General features: G+C 35.3%; 1 protein-coding gene across 33 annotated transcripts in view; it reads right to left on the minus strand.

Annotated features, from left to right (window-relative positions):
- ADGRL3 (adhesion G protein-coupled receptor L3) overlaps nucleotides 1-14159 on the minus strand; it is an 829205-nt gene that overhangs the window by 98290 nt on the left and 716756 nt on the right. The gene's annotated exons all lie outside the window — the stretch shown is intronic.

Below are 14159 nucleotides of genomic sequence, written 5' to 3' on the forward strand. Positions count from 1 at the left end.
AGTTTGCTATTCAGGGATGTCAGTAGTGTTTGTACCTTTCTTGATTAAATATGCTTTTAGGATGCAAATGGTTGAAGCAACCTAACTTAATTCTGGCCTAAGATTTCAGGGAAAATTTTATTTTTTCAACTCATATCACTTTTTTAGGTTAATTCTTTGACAACTCCCACTAGGGAATACTCTATTTAAAAAATTAAGCTATATGCTTAAGGAAGTGGTGTCTCAACTGAAATGCTTTTTCAATCACCAAGGGATTTTTTAATAAAAAAATACAATTCTTCTGTTCTGTAGGTTCTTTATTAAAGTTTCCAAGGTTGAGTTCATAAAAGTATGTATTTTTATAAAGATTCCCAGTTAATTCTGATGAACAGCCACATATGCGCACCATTTATTTAGTGGAAGATCTAAAAGAGTGAGGATATTCACTGGATTTATATTCATATTGAATGGCTTAAGGAGATCAGGAAGTTTGATCCTTGAAGGGTTTGCATGAATAGAGCCTGTTATACATAGATGGAAAATAAGCATTCAGTATTACTATACCCCATAGCAGCATAAAACAGATAGAGCTAAGAAAAAGAAAAAGCTCATAAAAGCTTCTGTACTAAAACTGCATTTTTTTTTGGTTCTGTTAAAATAATCTTGTGAGTTCCATACCATCCATGTTCCTTGTTCTTTGTACTATGTCATTTCTGTCCTTGTTCCAAGATTCCAGATTCTATTCCTTCCCTATGGTAGACTGACTCTACCCAAAACACTTCTGTGAAGCATTAGAATATATAGTGGCCCAACACAGCAGCATGCCAAGGTATTGGAGCAGAGTTCAGAAATTGTCCATGACTGTCAATGCCTCTTTTCTTCACAGGTTTCTGGAAAAGCCGTGAAGACCTAACTTCCATAAGTAGGACTTCTTCTCAAAAACCTAACATTAGGTTTTTTTTTGTTTTTTTTTTTAAATTTTTTTTTTTAACGTTTATTTATTTTTGAGACAGAGTGAGACAGAGCATGAACGGGGGAGGGGCAGAGAGAGAGGGAGACACAGAATCAGAAGCAGGCTCCAGGCTCTGAGCCATCAGCCCAGAGCCCGACGCGGGGCTCGAACTCACGGACCGTGAGATCGTGACCTGGGCTGAAGTCGGACGTCTAACCCACTGAGCCACCCAGGCGCCCCAACATTAGGTTTTTTAAAAATGTAAGTGGCAAAGGGATCTTTATGATGCCATTTATACAAAATTTTAAAGGACAAAAAAAACCAGTGACTTCAATTTTTATGGATATGTGCATAAGCAGTGCAAGTGTAATATGAGGATGGGAAATTTTGTAGTTAAAAACAAAGAAATGCATTTCTAATTGACATCTTTTTCCACTGTGTAGATCATACACGTTGATTGTTATTTTAGGATGGAGGTTACTACATTTGGTTGTCTTCCACACTGTTAACTCACTTTCAAAATACATAAATATCCAGGTTTTCCAGGGTTACTTGTGTCTATTCAAACTTCATACTTTTAGGTTTTTTACAAACGTCATACAAAGATTATTCTGAATATGAAAATTCTTACAAGTGAGTCCCTATGCTGTAACCTAAATCATAGCTCTTCTCAGATTGCCAGATGAGACTTCACAGTTGTTATCTGATACAGAACTCTGCTAGCACACTGTCAATGAAACCGTTTTGAAATATTCCTGCATAACTCTAGGTATATTTCTCGGAAGGAGCTGAAATCATGAAAAGAAAACTACATGAAATTTTGCTTTAACTGCTTTGTTCTCCAGGGAACACTACTAACATAGTGTTGGGTCTCAGATAGCTTAAATTACTTTTACTATTTGAATGTGGAGAGTGGTTAGTGCTACCCGGTTCCCTGAACAGAGGGCTATTTGCTCTCTTCTTTGACTCAAAGGAAAGATGCTGTGTTTGAGTATCAAGCACCAATGTTCAGCACAGCAGTCTTCTATAATGGGAAAGATGGCAGGTATAATACATTCTCAAATGTATCCTAAAGACCTAAAACACTAACAAGAGAGAGAGAGAGACAGAGAGAGAGAGAGAGAGAGAGAGAGACAGAGAGAGAGAGAGAGAGAGAGAGAGAAGGAAAGAAGGAAAGAAAGAAAGAAAGAAAGAAAGAAAGAAAGAAAGAAAGAAAGAAAGAAAGAAAGAAAGAAAGAAAGAAAGGAAAGAAAGAAAGAAAGAAAGAAAAAGAAAGAAACCAAAAAACTCCTGCCTTTGTCTGGGTAGTTGCATTATTAGAAATGTATTTACTTTACTCAGTGCCTTCATAAGTCCATCAAAAACCCCATGCAGAGTTATTAAGAGAAGAATACCAGATGTCAAAACATCAGTAGAAAAAGTACATTACACTCAAAGACAGAACAAAAAAAGTCTAGTGATTAATTCACCTTTCAGGTATTCGTGTCTAGCTCAGAAATCATCAACACCAACCACCCTGTGCTTACTCTACTGTGATAGCAGCACCCTTCAGGATACAACTCACCACTTGAATTTTATAAATAAGATGAAAGGAAAAGAACAATGGATATTAAATGCCAATAAAAGCTGTAAGTATAGCCTTCTTTATCATAGCGTACCATAACAGAACTTTCAGAAGGCCAAGCTATGAAAAAAACCACATCCCCTTCAAGAGGATGGCCAATTGAATAAAACTTAGGCATGGTGTAACAGTATGATGATGGATCAAGTATTCTTATTTCCAAGGTTTGATGTTTGTGAGCACTATATAACTCAATCACCTATAACATGTACTATACGTAACATTATGTGCCTTGAAATCTTATTAATCTTATATCTTATTAATGTTTTAACCCAACATGTAGTACTACTAGGTTTGACAAATGAAAAATCCTTAATAAATATTTGTTTTTGAATGATGATGATAATCGCACTCTGCTTAGACTAAATGCCTTAGAGCTGAATTACCTATATCAGTATAGGTTTAACATCCCTTTAATCTCCACTGAATGCTTAAAAAGGTTTCAAGTATTACATGTTAAAAACTGAGATCCTCATCATATCCTGTTTCTCCCTCCACCCTGCAAACAAACCTTTCTTCCCTCTGTTTTCCCATTTCAGTAAACAACAACAACAACAACATTCTTTGAGGTATTCTTGCCAAAAACTTATGAGTCACGTTGATTCCTCTCTTTCACATGCCACACTTTATCCACCAGGACATCTTGTGGGCTCTGCCTTCTAAAGCTGGTATATGCCCATCACTTCAACTACACCAAAGTGGTTGGAGCCATCCATTTTTTTAGTAGCCCCCTAACTGATCTCCCCACTTTGATCCTCCCCCCCTTCCCTCTATATACAACAGGGAAGAGAGATTATTTTCAAATATAATTCAGATGATATGACTCATTGATGAAAGGCATCCAATGTCTTTTATCTCAATGACAGTAAAAACCAGTCTTTCAAAGGTCTGCAAGGCACTATAACATCAGCATCTCCATGGCACCATTTCCTATTCTCCCCTTCATTCAGTTAATTCCACTGAGTTGTCCTGCTCCATTCTTTGAATATGTCAAAGGCATTCCAGGCTCAGAATCTTTGCATTTGCTGTTCCCTTCGCCTGGAATGCTCTTCCAAAAGGCAGCTGCATGGCTTACTTGATACCCTCTTTCAGTCCCTCTTTCAAATGGTACCTTCTCATAGTTTTTCTGAGTCACCATATCTGAAATTGCAACCACATTTTCCCCATTCTGACTCTTTCTCTATTACTTTTCCTGCATCATTTTTCTCATCAGCACTTATCTACAGTATATATTTTGTTAATATTGCTTGTCTACTGTCTGTGTCTCCCTCTAGAAATTATACTCCAAGAGAATAAATTGTTTTATCTTTCTAATCACAATTGTATCCACAGGTATAACACAAAATTATATACCATAGAGTGGATGCACAATATGTTGATTGAATGACTCTCTAATTATCCCCATCTTCTAGAATGGATTTAAATTATAAACTAAAATTTGTATCATGCTGTCCATTGCACAATCTTTGGAACTCTTTGGTTTTTAAATCACACACTCTAAAATCTTAACTAAAAGATAAAGAAAATTAGAGCTGAAGAATGAGAAGGATGTTACACCATAATATTTTAAGATATGTTGAAACGTCAAGGTGTTACATTAATTATGACAATGGGGGCCAAACTATGCAGCAAAGCAAGAAGACTTCAGAAATAAGTCTTAGGGTCTAAAGGCATGGATTTAACCCTGCCACTCTAATTTCACAATTGTTACCTTGAACAAACTACTTAACCTTTTGAGGATCAAAAGCCCCATACACATAGAGATAAAATGACTGAGGCTTCAGCGTCTTGTGATAAGTAATTAAGATAATATATATGAAAGCAAGAAAGTCAATGTTTCTTATTTCCTTTTTTTAATTTTTTTTAATGTTTATTTATTTTTGAGAGAGAGAGACAGAGAGTGAGCCAGGGAGGGGCAGAGAGAAAGGGAGACACAGAATCCAAAGCAGGCTCCAGGCTCCCAGCCATCAGCACAGAGCCTGATGCGGGCTTGAACTCACAAACCGTGAGATCATGACCTGAGCTGAAGTAGGATGCCTAACCGACTGAGCCACCCAAGTGCCCCTCTTATTTCCTTTTTTAATTTGAAAATAGTCTGGATTATTTTCTTGTTTGACAGCAGCCTTCATTTAAATAATCAAAAGTCTGTATGAATGATAAGTGTTGGATCAGAAAAATAATAACTATGACAAGAATAATTGTTAATGTTATTTTAACTAACATTAAACATTGGACACAAAACATTATCCCAACCAACTGATGAATTACCTAAGTTCACTTTGTAACATTGCCAGTTTATTTTATGTTAATTATATTTGTGCTATTGATGAATTAAGGTCACAAAGTGCCTGCATTATCTGAAGGAGGCAGATTTTAACTTTAGAATCTGAATTCTACATACACTATTGCACAAATGTGTTTATAACTTTTACATAATATAACACAAAGGTGCTCAATTTCACCTTTATATTCTTCTTTAACCTATAACAAAAAGACAAAGTAGCAACGGAAGATATATACCTAATCGCCCCCCCCCACCCCACCCAGAGTCTGACCATACATAGATTACAATAATCTGTTGGGAAGAATTCTTGAAAAACTCACACAAAAAATTTTTAAGACAAAAAATCAAAAGATTCAAGGAGATTAATTTCTTAAGAGAAGATGGAGAGGTGTGAAAGGAAATCTTCAAGCAGAATGACAGAATGATTCCCAGAATGATATTCCAGAAAGAAGATACTTTTGGAAAATGAAATGATTCTATACTCTCTAGAAAGAAATTTTTACTAAAACAATATTTGTTTTTCAGGTTTTCTATGACATTTCTATTCATATTTGAAATGCCAAATATTTTGTCAAATATACACAAAGTTTGTGATTTTCTGTTTTCTGTTTGTCTCAGTGAATTTGCTTTGCCTATCACCATGGAGAGCTTACAGAGTAACACAGATGTCACAAAAGGGTGAGTGTCACATTTGGGGAAAAAAAATGCCCTAAACAATGATGTTTTGTGAAAGACACTCTGTCAATGTAAAATACTCAAAGATACAAACAGGTACATTTAATGAAACTAAATCCAAATTTATGGAAAAGGAAAATGTGACTTTCGTCTCATGATTTTAAAATAATTAATCTGAGTACACTAAGACCTTTGGTGGAAGTCTTGATGTTTCTAACTTTATTGTCCAAAAGGCAAGTCAACAAACAAGATGGAGAAATAGATTGTGAAATGCTTTTCATTTTAACTGCATAAGTGTTTCCAGATGGGACATGAACTATGTGAATTAATTTGTAAACCCTCCGGATGGTTTTTCTTTTATCATAATTTTAGAAAGTTATATTTTCTAGACACTACTTGAACAATCACTCCATATAATTATTAATTCTGGGCCAGTAATTATCAAGAACCTGTTTAACTTTCTGCATAATAATGTATTATTTAAATGTTCAGTCAGATTTGTTAAAGCATAATAATATGATTTTTTAAATTGCCTCTTAAACATTATCTCTTTCTGAAATATTTGGAACATAACTAAAATAAATTTTCTTTCTTTTTTGCAAAAATATGAGCACTTGCTTTGCTATTAATGTATCACAAAAGCATAAGGCCAGTAAGGTTACAAAAGTCTATTTTCTGATGAATGTTGTGTAAACTGTGTAAATCAGTTCCTAGCATTGCTCTAACTCTTGGGAGACAGGTCATCAGACACAGTTCACTCTGCAAATGCTTGCAAAAATAAAGCGTTCAATGCACTCAGGAAATTAGGATTTCCTTGTGGAAGAAGATGAAGGTCAAAGTTGAGTAAGACAGTGAGACGAACAACATAACCGCATTTAATATTTTCACAGTAAATTAACCAAAAAATCAGCAAAATTTTTCAGATTTGTATTACATTGAAAAAAAAAACAATCTAAATATTTTCAGGCGTTTATTGCTAAGAGAGAAATACTGGCACCTAAGAGCACACAAAAACATACATAACCAACTGTCCTTTGGATTCAACGGAACTTATTCAGCAAATCTTGGTTTCAAAAGTGTAGCATAGCAGCCTCAAAGTTATTTGACATTTTCTTGCTTTGAATTAAAAAAAAATATTTAATTCACCATATTTGGTGAGCCAAATTTACAACCACCATAAAATAAGGAAACAGAAAAGAAGATAGTAGAAAATGTAGGAACTAAGTATCTTACTGGTGCTGCGTTAAAACACAGTAATAGGTTAAAAAGGGTAGATTAAAGTTGATGAACCAGTAATAGATTAGTGATCAGTTAGAACTTTTCAAAGGCAATGAAATGACTGAACAGTAAATAAGAAAGAAGATTTTATAAGTATATGGGATGAGGGTAGGGAATGAAGCTAGGCAGACAGAAAATTCCATCCTTAGTGTTTCTAAGTAAAGTAAGGTAATGATGATGATGATAGCCAAAACATAACTTTTAAAATGTCATACTGTGTTCAAAGTGCTTATTTGTTTTATTAGGATATGCAATCACATAAAACATTATGATGTGATATTATTATTATCTCCAAGTTATAGATGAAGGAACTGAAGCACAAAGAACAAGTAATTTACTCCAGATGATTCACCTAGTATGCAACAGAGAAAGGATTAGTGGTAGGGTAAGTAACTGTCGAGGTTTGCTCAGGACTATCCTAGCTTTATGTTTTCGAATGCTGGGAAAGATCCTTCATGAAAGGATCTCAGCCTTTAGAGATGCTTCAGAAGTTTGGGAGAAAATTATAAAATCTGTATGATAGTCTGGCTGAACTCAGGCTGGAAGCTATACTATCTGCAGTGTCAAATTCATGTAGCATTGATTACCCATTTTCTTTAGCGACTCCTGCTGTTTTTCACCCTGACTCTTGATGTTGGCATCTGTTATTTGCACTTCCCAGTATCGGATCATCCAATGTTGCATCCCTCTGAGTGATAACAGTTTCACTGCTTGTGATCATGTCTTCCTCTTTGACTTTGGATTGATTTTGGTATGTATCCATTTGTATGTATCCATTGCTTTGTATGGATTGATTTGTATGGTGCTTTGTGCTACTTCAAGTCTTAACACTGTAAATATTGTGACCATGTTTCTAACAATTCATTACTGAAACTGAGAATGACAATAATATAATAAGATGACAATACTAAAACAGGCCAAACGACTGTGCTATTTTAAAGACACATGGAGGGGCCGCCTGGGTGGCTCGGCCGGTTAAGCGTCCGACTTCGGCTCAGGTCATGATCTCACGGGGTCCGTGAGTTCGAGCCCCGCGTCGGGCTCTGTGCTGACAGCTCAGAGCCTGGAGCCTGTTTCCGATTCTGTGTCTCCCTCTCTCTCTGCCCCTCCCCTGTTCATGCTCTGTCTCTGTCTCAAAAATAAATAAACGTTAAAAAAAAAAATAAAGACACATGGAAGAATTCATGAAACCATATTGGAGAAGTAAGCAAAGTAGAGCATTTGGTACAACATGCAGAAATAAATTTGGGACCACACATGAGAGAGAAGGTTGTATGAATGTGGATATGGAGGTTGAATCTCACAAGTTTAGGATGAGGCAGGAAAGTTTTTATAAAACCAAAAGTTTTTTTTTAATCTCCCCCCAAAAAAGACACGAATGCTCAGTTGAAATGAACACTCATTGAATGCATTGGAGTATACCATAAAAATAAACATTCATTACTATTTGTTCCCATTATTGTTTTGTTCCTGACTTGGAGATTGCACATTGCAGTGCTGTGAGAAAACAAAAGGGGAAATTTGGATAGCCAATGTTTTGTCCCTTCATAGTGTAGAGCTGATTCTGTCAGATCTTAACCAATGACCATACTTTCTCTAGTATGTCAGGTGACATATTGAATCATGGCAACAAAACATGTTTCCCCTAGCTCTTAGGTATTTTGATTTGAAACATGGGGTTTGAACTTTCTTTTTTTTTTTAATGTTATTTTTGAGAGAGAGAGAGAGAGAGAGAGAGAGAGAGAGAGAACCTGTGTGAGAGGGGAGGGACAGAGAGAAAAGAAGAGAGAAAAGTCCAAGAAGGCTCTGTGCTGACAAGCACAATGCAGGGCTTGAACTCCCTAATTGTGAGATCATGACCTGAGCCCAAATCAAGAGCGGGACACTTAACTGACTGAGCCACCCAGGTGTCCCGAAACATGGAGTTTGAAATCATTTTCTTGATTTCTATGAAAGTTTTAATGGAACTTCAGAAGACATAAAACAAAAGATTGTTGACACGTTGTCCAGGCACAAAATAGACTTTGCGCATCTATGTGCATATTCAATAGACAGTGCAAATGTAACTTTTGGAAAAGTCAATCCAGCCTATAAACTTCTTACCTACTAAATGTCCTGTATACCTTGTACACAAGGTAGCTATAAGGAGATGTGGTTTGCTTACTATGATAATGAAGTTTCATAATGAAACTTTTTGGTCATTTTTCAGTTCCCTCAAAATGGGCAGAGGTGTTTTTTTTCCTTTTCTTCTTTTTTTTTAAATTTTCTAGAAAGGGAAGGAGACAATCTCCTAAGACATGTACCTACAAGATGGATATCATTGCTGCTGGCCATAGAGTAGACGTGAGAATATTGGCCTTCTATAAAATCATATTTTCAAAGTGTGGGACAAGAAGAATGTCTTTCCCTAATTTCCCTAATAACATTCCCTAAGAATGTCTTATATGACAGATAAGAATGAAGAAAAAGATTATAATAAAACAAATATTTTTGACGTTTCTCCAAAGCTACTGAACTCTGAAAAAGCTATAAGGAACCGAGAAAAAGATAGACTGACTCCATTTGAGTTGCATGAATTTCTGTGTAGGTTAGGACAAAACCCCATACAGAGAAAACATTATTGGGGATTTAAGATTTTCCAAAAAAAAAAAAAAATCACTAGAAAGGGCAATCAAGTTAAACACGACTTTCTCATTCCTTTATTAAAACCTTTATTATTATTTGGAAACCAATCTTGATTTCATAAAGTCAAGTCACCTCACTGCTTTAAAACCATTATCCTTGATAGTGTTTTACATTATTTAACAACCAGTGTGCTTGGAAGTGTTTAAAAATGATGAATATTTTGGACACGGAGATGAATTCACAGATGCAAAAGAACTGATTGACAAACAGCTGGTCTACCAAAAGAAGTTTCTAGATACAAAGTGGAAGGGCATATTTAGAGAGATGAGAACTAATTCCTACAAGTCTGAAAACCTACTAGGTAAAGATATTAAATAAAATCCTTTGTATTCTATGCTCAATATTTTTCTTGAAGGTTTTATTTTTAAGTAATCTCTACACCCAATGTGGGGCTTGAACTCATAACCCCAAGATCAAGAGTTTTATGCTCTACCAACTCAGTCAGGCACCCCTAGGCTCAACATTTCTGTTGAGAAGATATTTAGTTTGATGTCATCACATTGGATAAAACATAATACTAGGAATCTATGTAATATGGGCTTGGTAAGAGCAGAACCATAGGTCAAAGTGAATTTTACTTCTGACTTTATTCAATTTTAATTCTCAAAAAAAAAAAAAGACAGAAAAAGAAAGAAACATGTCAGAGCTATTTCTATTAAATATGAGTAATCTCTCTCTCTCTCTCTCTCAAAAATAAATATAATTTTTTTAAGGGAGTGCCTGGGTGACTCAGACGGTTAACATCGACTTCAGTTCAGGTCATGATCTCACAGTTTGTGGTTCTGAGCCCCGCGTCAGGCTCTGTGCTGTGTCTCCTCCTCTCTCTGCCCATCCCCACTCACACTCTGTATGTGTGTCTTTCTCTCTCAAAAATAAACATAAAAAAATTTAAAAAATTTGAGTCATATCTGTTTAATTATGTACTAACTTTTTGAAGTCTCGCACTTACATATCTTAAAAATACACAATAACATAGTCCCAAAATTCAAATATCCAATAAAATTCACAATATCAGAGGACAGAAAGACACATATAAAAATGTTTTATAGTTTTTCACACTTATTAGCCCTACTATTAATTAGTGTTAAAAACTATTAATGTCATTATTCAGTAGCAATAACACAGATGTACATAATTACTCACTAAATATTAAGTATATTTTTGATCTGGTAGTGCTGTTTCCCAACGAGCTCTCCAAAAAGTTGCTCACTCTAACTGGTGGCCAACTACTCCATGCTCTTAACAACTTCACCAACAGTGGAGAGAACCACAGATCCTCTCCCATATTCCTTTTCTGACCAATTTTACTAAGTTCCTTAGAAATGGACAGGGCCAGGCTTTCAAAGGTAAAAACTTCCTTAAAATATCCTTTGAATGCAATGATTAAATCTAACAGTTTTATTAACACGGTTTGCCAGTGATTATTCAGCAAATTTCCTAATTCTCATACAAAATAGGTAATCTCTACTAAGATTGTTTCCATTAACACACACACACACACACACACACACAATTTTTGAAACTACATCTTAAAGGGGTTAGATGATATGGAATATCATAGAGGAGCTGAAGTACAATGAAAGGAAACAATGGAATAGCCAGACTTGAATTACGCAGATATGTTCATTGTTATATATGTATCATTCTTCTCATCCAGTAATTTCCTTCTGCATGTAAGCAAAGATAAATTCACCACAATAAGAAAGAAAAGTTTTAAAATAGAAACAAATCAACTTAGGTTTAAAAGAGAAAGTAATTTTGCATAACTAGATTATGAAAACCATACAGATAGAAACTACACCAAACCCTAAATATATACTAAAATTTTGGTAGATTCATGCTAAGAATATTCCTTGTATGCCTGCTATACTTCAGGTACTAAATAAAACAGAATGTAGATATAAACACTCAGATACACACTGACGTGCACACCTCTTATTTTTACACCATTATTCCATTTTCATTTGATTTTCTTAACTAAAGCAATTTCAGGAGAAAGAAAAACGGGATAGTAACTAGGCTTTCTTTTTTCCACTCTCATGAATAAATTTATTGCATTTTAAACAGAATAGGGGTCTTCCAGATAATAACCCTGGGGACAATTACCACACAGGCCTATAGACAATAACTTAAGCTAACATTAAATTTTACAAAATTAACATCTTAAAAGTTCTATGAACTGGTAGTTAAATCAGTAAGCAAGCGACCATAGAAAACCTTTAAATAGTAATGCTTACACTATAAGGATACATGTAGTAAACTGGCAATTCTTTGAATTGTCTATAACAAGTTAGGAAAAGTGGTTCAGTTCAGCCATATCTTTGTTCAAATGCTTTTCAAATCTCATTTATACAAGTAGACCTAGTTGCCTACCTTAGAAAGCTATATAAATAACTATTCTGGAAAGCCTAGCCTAATTCCTCTGGAGTCCAATAGTTCTCTAGCTTTATCACTTTATTTACTACACACAATGGAATGAAATAGGCTAGGCAAAAAGAAGAACAATCGCTGAATAGTCTCAATGTTAGAAAAGGAAGTAAAGTTTTGTGATCTGGAACAAATAGAATACAGTTAGTAAACACATCAACTAGTTCTAACGAAGAACAGTATAAGCAATTGAGGATATTTTTAGGACATTAGAATGGAGAAGGTTTTTATGCTTAGTTTATTTGCTTGGTTGGTTGATTATACCTCCTCAAGCATGGGAAAACTGTGTAAGTAAAGTCATTATATTTAAAATAATTAAAAAAAATAATCTTTCGGTTAGTCAGTGCCAAAAATTGTTGCACGAATGAAGAAGAGACACAATCAATAAAAAAGATTATGTGTTGATTGTATTAGTATTGATTTATAATTTCACTTAAAATGGAATTTGGGAGTGCTGATAGTGCAGGAATTGACAATGTCCGTCTAACCAACACTTTGAAGGGCTGGAAAGTTATATGCAGTTATGATAATATCTTGCTGCAGATCTAGTATTGGCTATTTCGTTGTAAAAAAAGAATCTGTCACTTCAAAAATTGATGCAAAGCACTGGCCTACACTCTTCTCTTTTTTAGGGAAAGCTTAGCTGTGGAGGGTTATATAAAAATCATTATAATTTATTAGAAATAAAACTAAATATTCGGGTCTTGACAGCTAAGTATTCCCAGGCTCAAGAGCTCAAGGGTTTGGAGGTCAGGCAAGCATATAGTGAATTAAAAAATATTTTAAGTGGGGCATCTGGGTGTCTCAGTTGGCTAAGCGTCTGACTTTGGCACAGGTCATGGCCTCACAGTTCATGAGTTCAAGCCCCACATCAGACTCTCTGCTAGCTCTCTGCTGGCCCGCTGGCTGTCAGCATGGAGCCCACTTCGGATCCTCTGTCCCCCTCTCTCTCTGCCCTTCCCCTGCTGGTTCTCTCTCTCTCAATAAATAAATAAAAAAATTTTCAGTAAAGTTTATAATTCTCAACATGATTTTAATATTTTTTTATTCAATCCCTAAAATAATCCTGAGATAATGTTAGAAAAAGTTACTAGTCTTATGTAACTGATTTAATAGTAGGAACAGGAAGTTCAAATGATTTGCCTGAGAACAAAAGCAATTTCCTTTGAACGGGAATCATGACTCTAAGTCTCCTGATTTTTAATTCTCGTTCTAAGTTCTCTTCAGATTATAAAGTGGGCAAATGAATTATGATGATAATACCTATTGTGGTATTGTGAGCTAAATGAAACAATGTATGTAGACATTAGAGACATGATATTCATCCCTATTATTATAGGATATGGTGCCCTTTCTGAGAGGGGAAGTCCTCACCCAATCTCCAGCTTTGGAATCTCCATAAACTTGATTACTTATCTTTTTTTTATGTTTATTTATTTATCTTTGCGGGGGGGGGGGGAAGGGGCAGAGAGAGAGAGACACAGAATGTGAGGCAGGCTCCAGGCTCTGAACTGTCAACACAGAGCCCACTGTGGGGCTTGAACACATGAACTGTGAGACCATGTGGGACACTTAACAAACTGAGCCACCCGCGCACACCTTGATTACTTATTTCTTATAAAGTATTTCTCACTAGAACTGCAGATGAATCTCCAGTTCCTATTCTCAGTCAAGCTTATTTACTGAAGATGATAAAGAACCTAAAAATTGTAAGTATGAGGATCCACTCTGGGTATGAGAAGACCACGGGTCTCTTTCTACTTAAAAATTCCACTAGAACCCAGAACTAAAACAGAGAGAGTGTTATTAGTACTCTTAATACTGAAAAAATATACTTTAAAACCACAAAAACCTAGGCTCATTTCATGCTACTTCAACCCTGTCTCTCTCATTTTGCTTAAACAGTTATGTGCCTTCATCTAGAACATATTCCTTGACACTTCAAGGACAAGTTAAAGCTTGTTCTTATGTGTTTCCATAGCATCCTATACCACAGTGATAAGACGCTTCTCACGAAATTCTGATTTTAGTGATTACTTATCTGTATTACTAATTAGACCATAAGCTTTGCCTCTCACAAAGACAATCATCAACCACTTGAGAAACAAATAAAGGGTACAGTAAACACATTACAATTTTTAAAATGAGATTAACAAAATCAAGCTTTCAAATATATTTCAACAGATTCCTCTTAGTTACAAAAAGTTCAATGTCCTATTCAGTGTTCTAATAAGGGGCCTCTTGATGCAAGAGGAAGG

The sequence above is a fragment of the Neofelis nebulosa genome, chromosome 3 (assembly GCF_028018385.1).
Source record: "Neofelis nebulosa isolate mNeoNeb1 chromosome 3, mNeoNeb1.pri, whole genome shotgun sequence".
Lineage (NCBI taxonomy): Eukaryota > Metazoa > Chordata > Mammalia > Carnivora > Felidae > Neofelis > Neofelis nebulosa.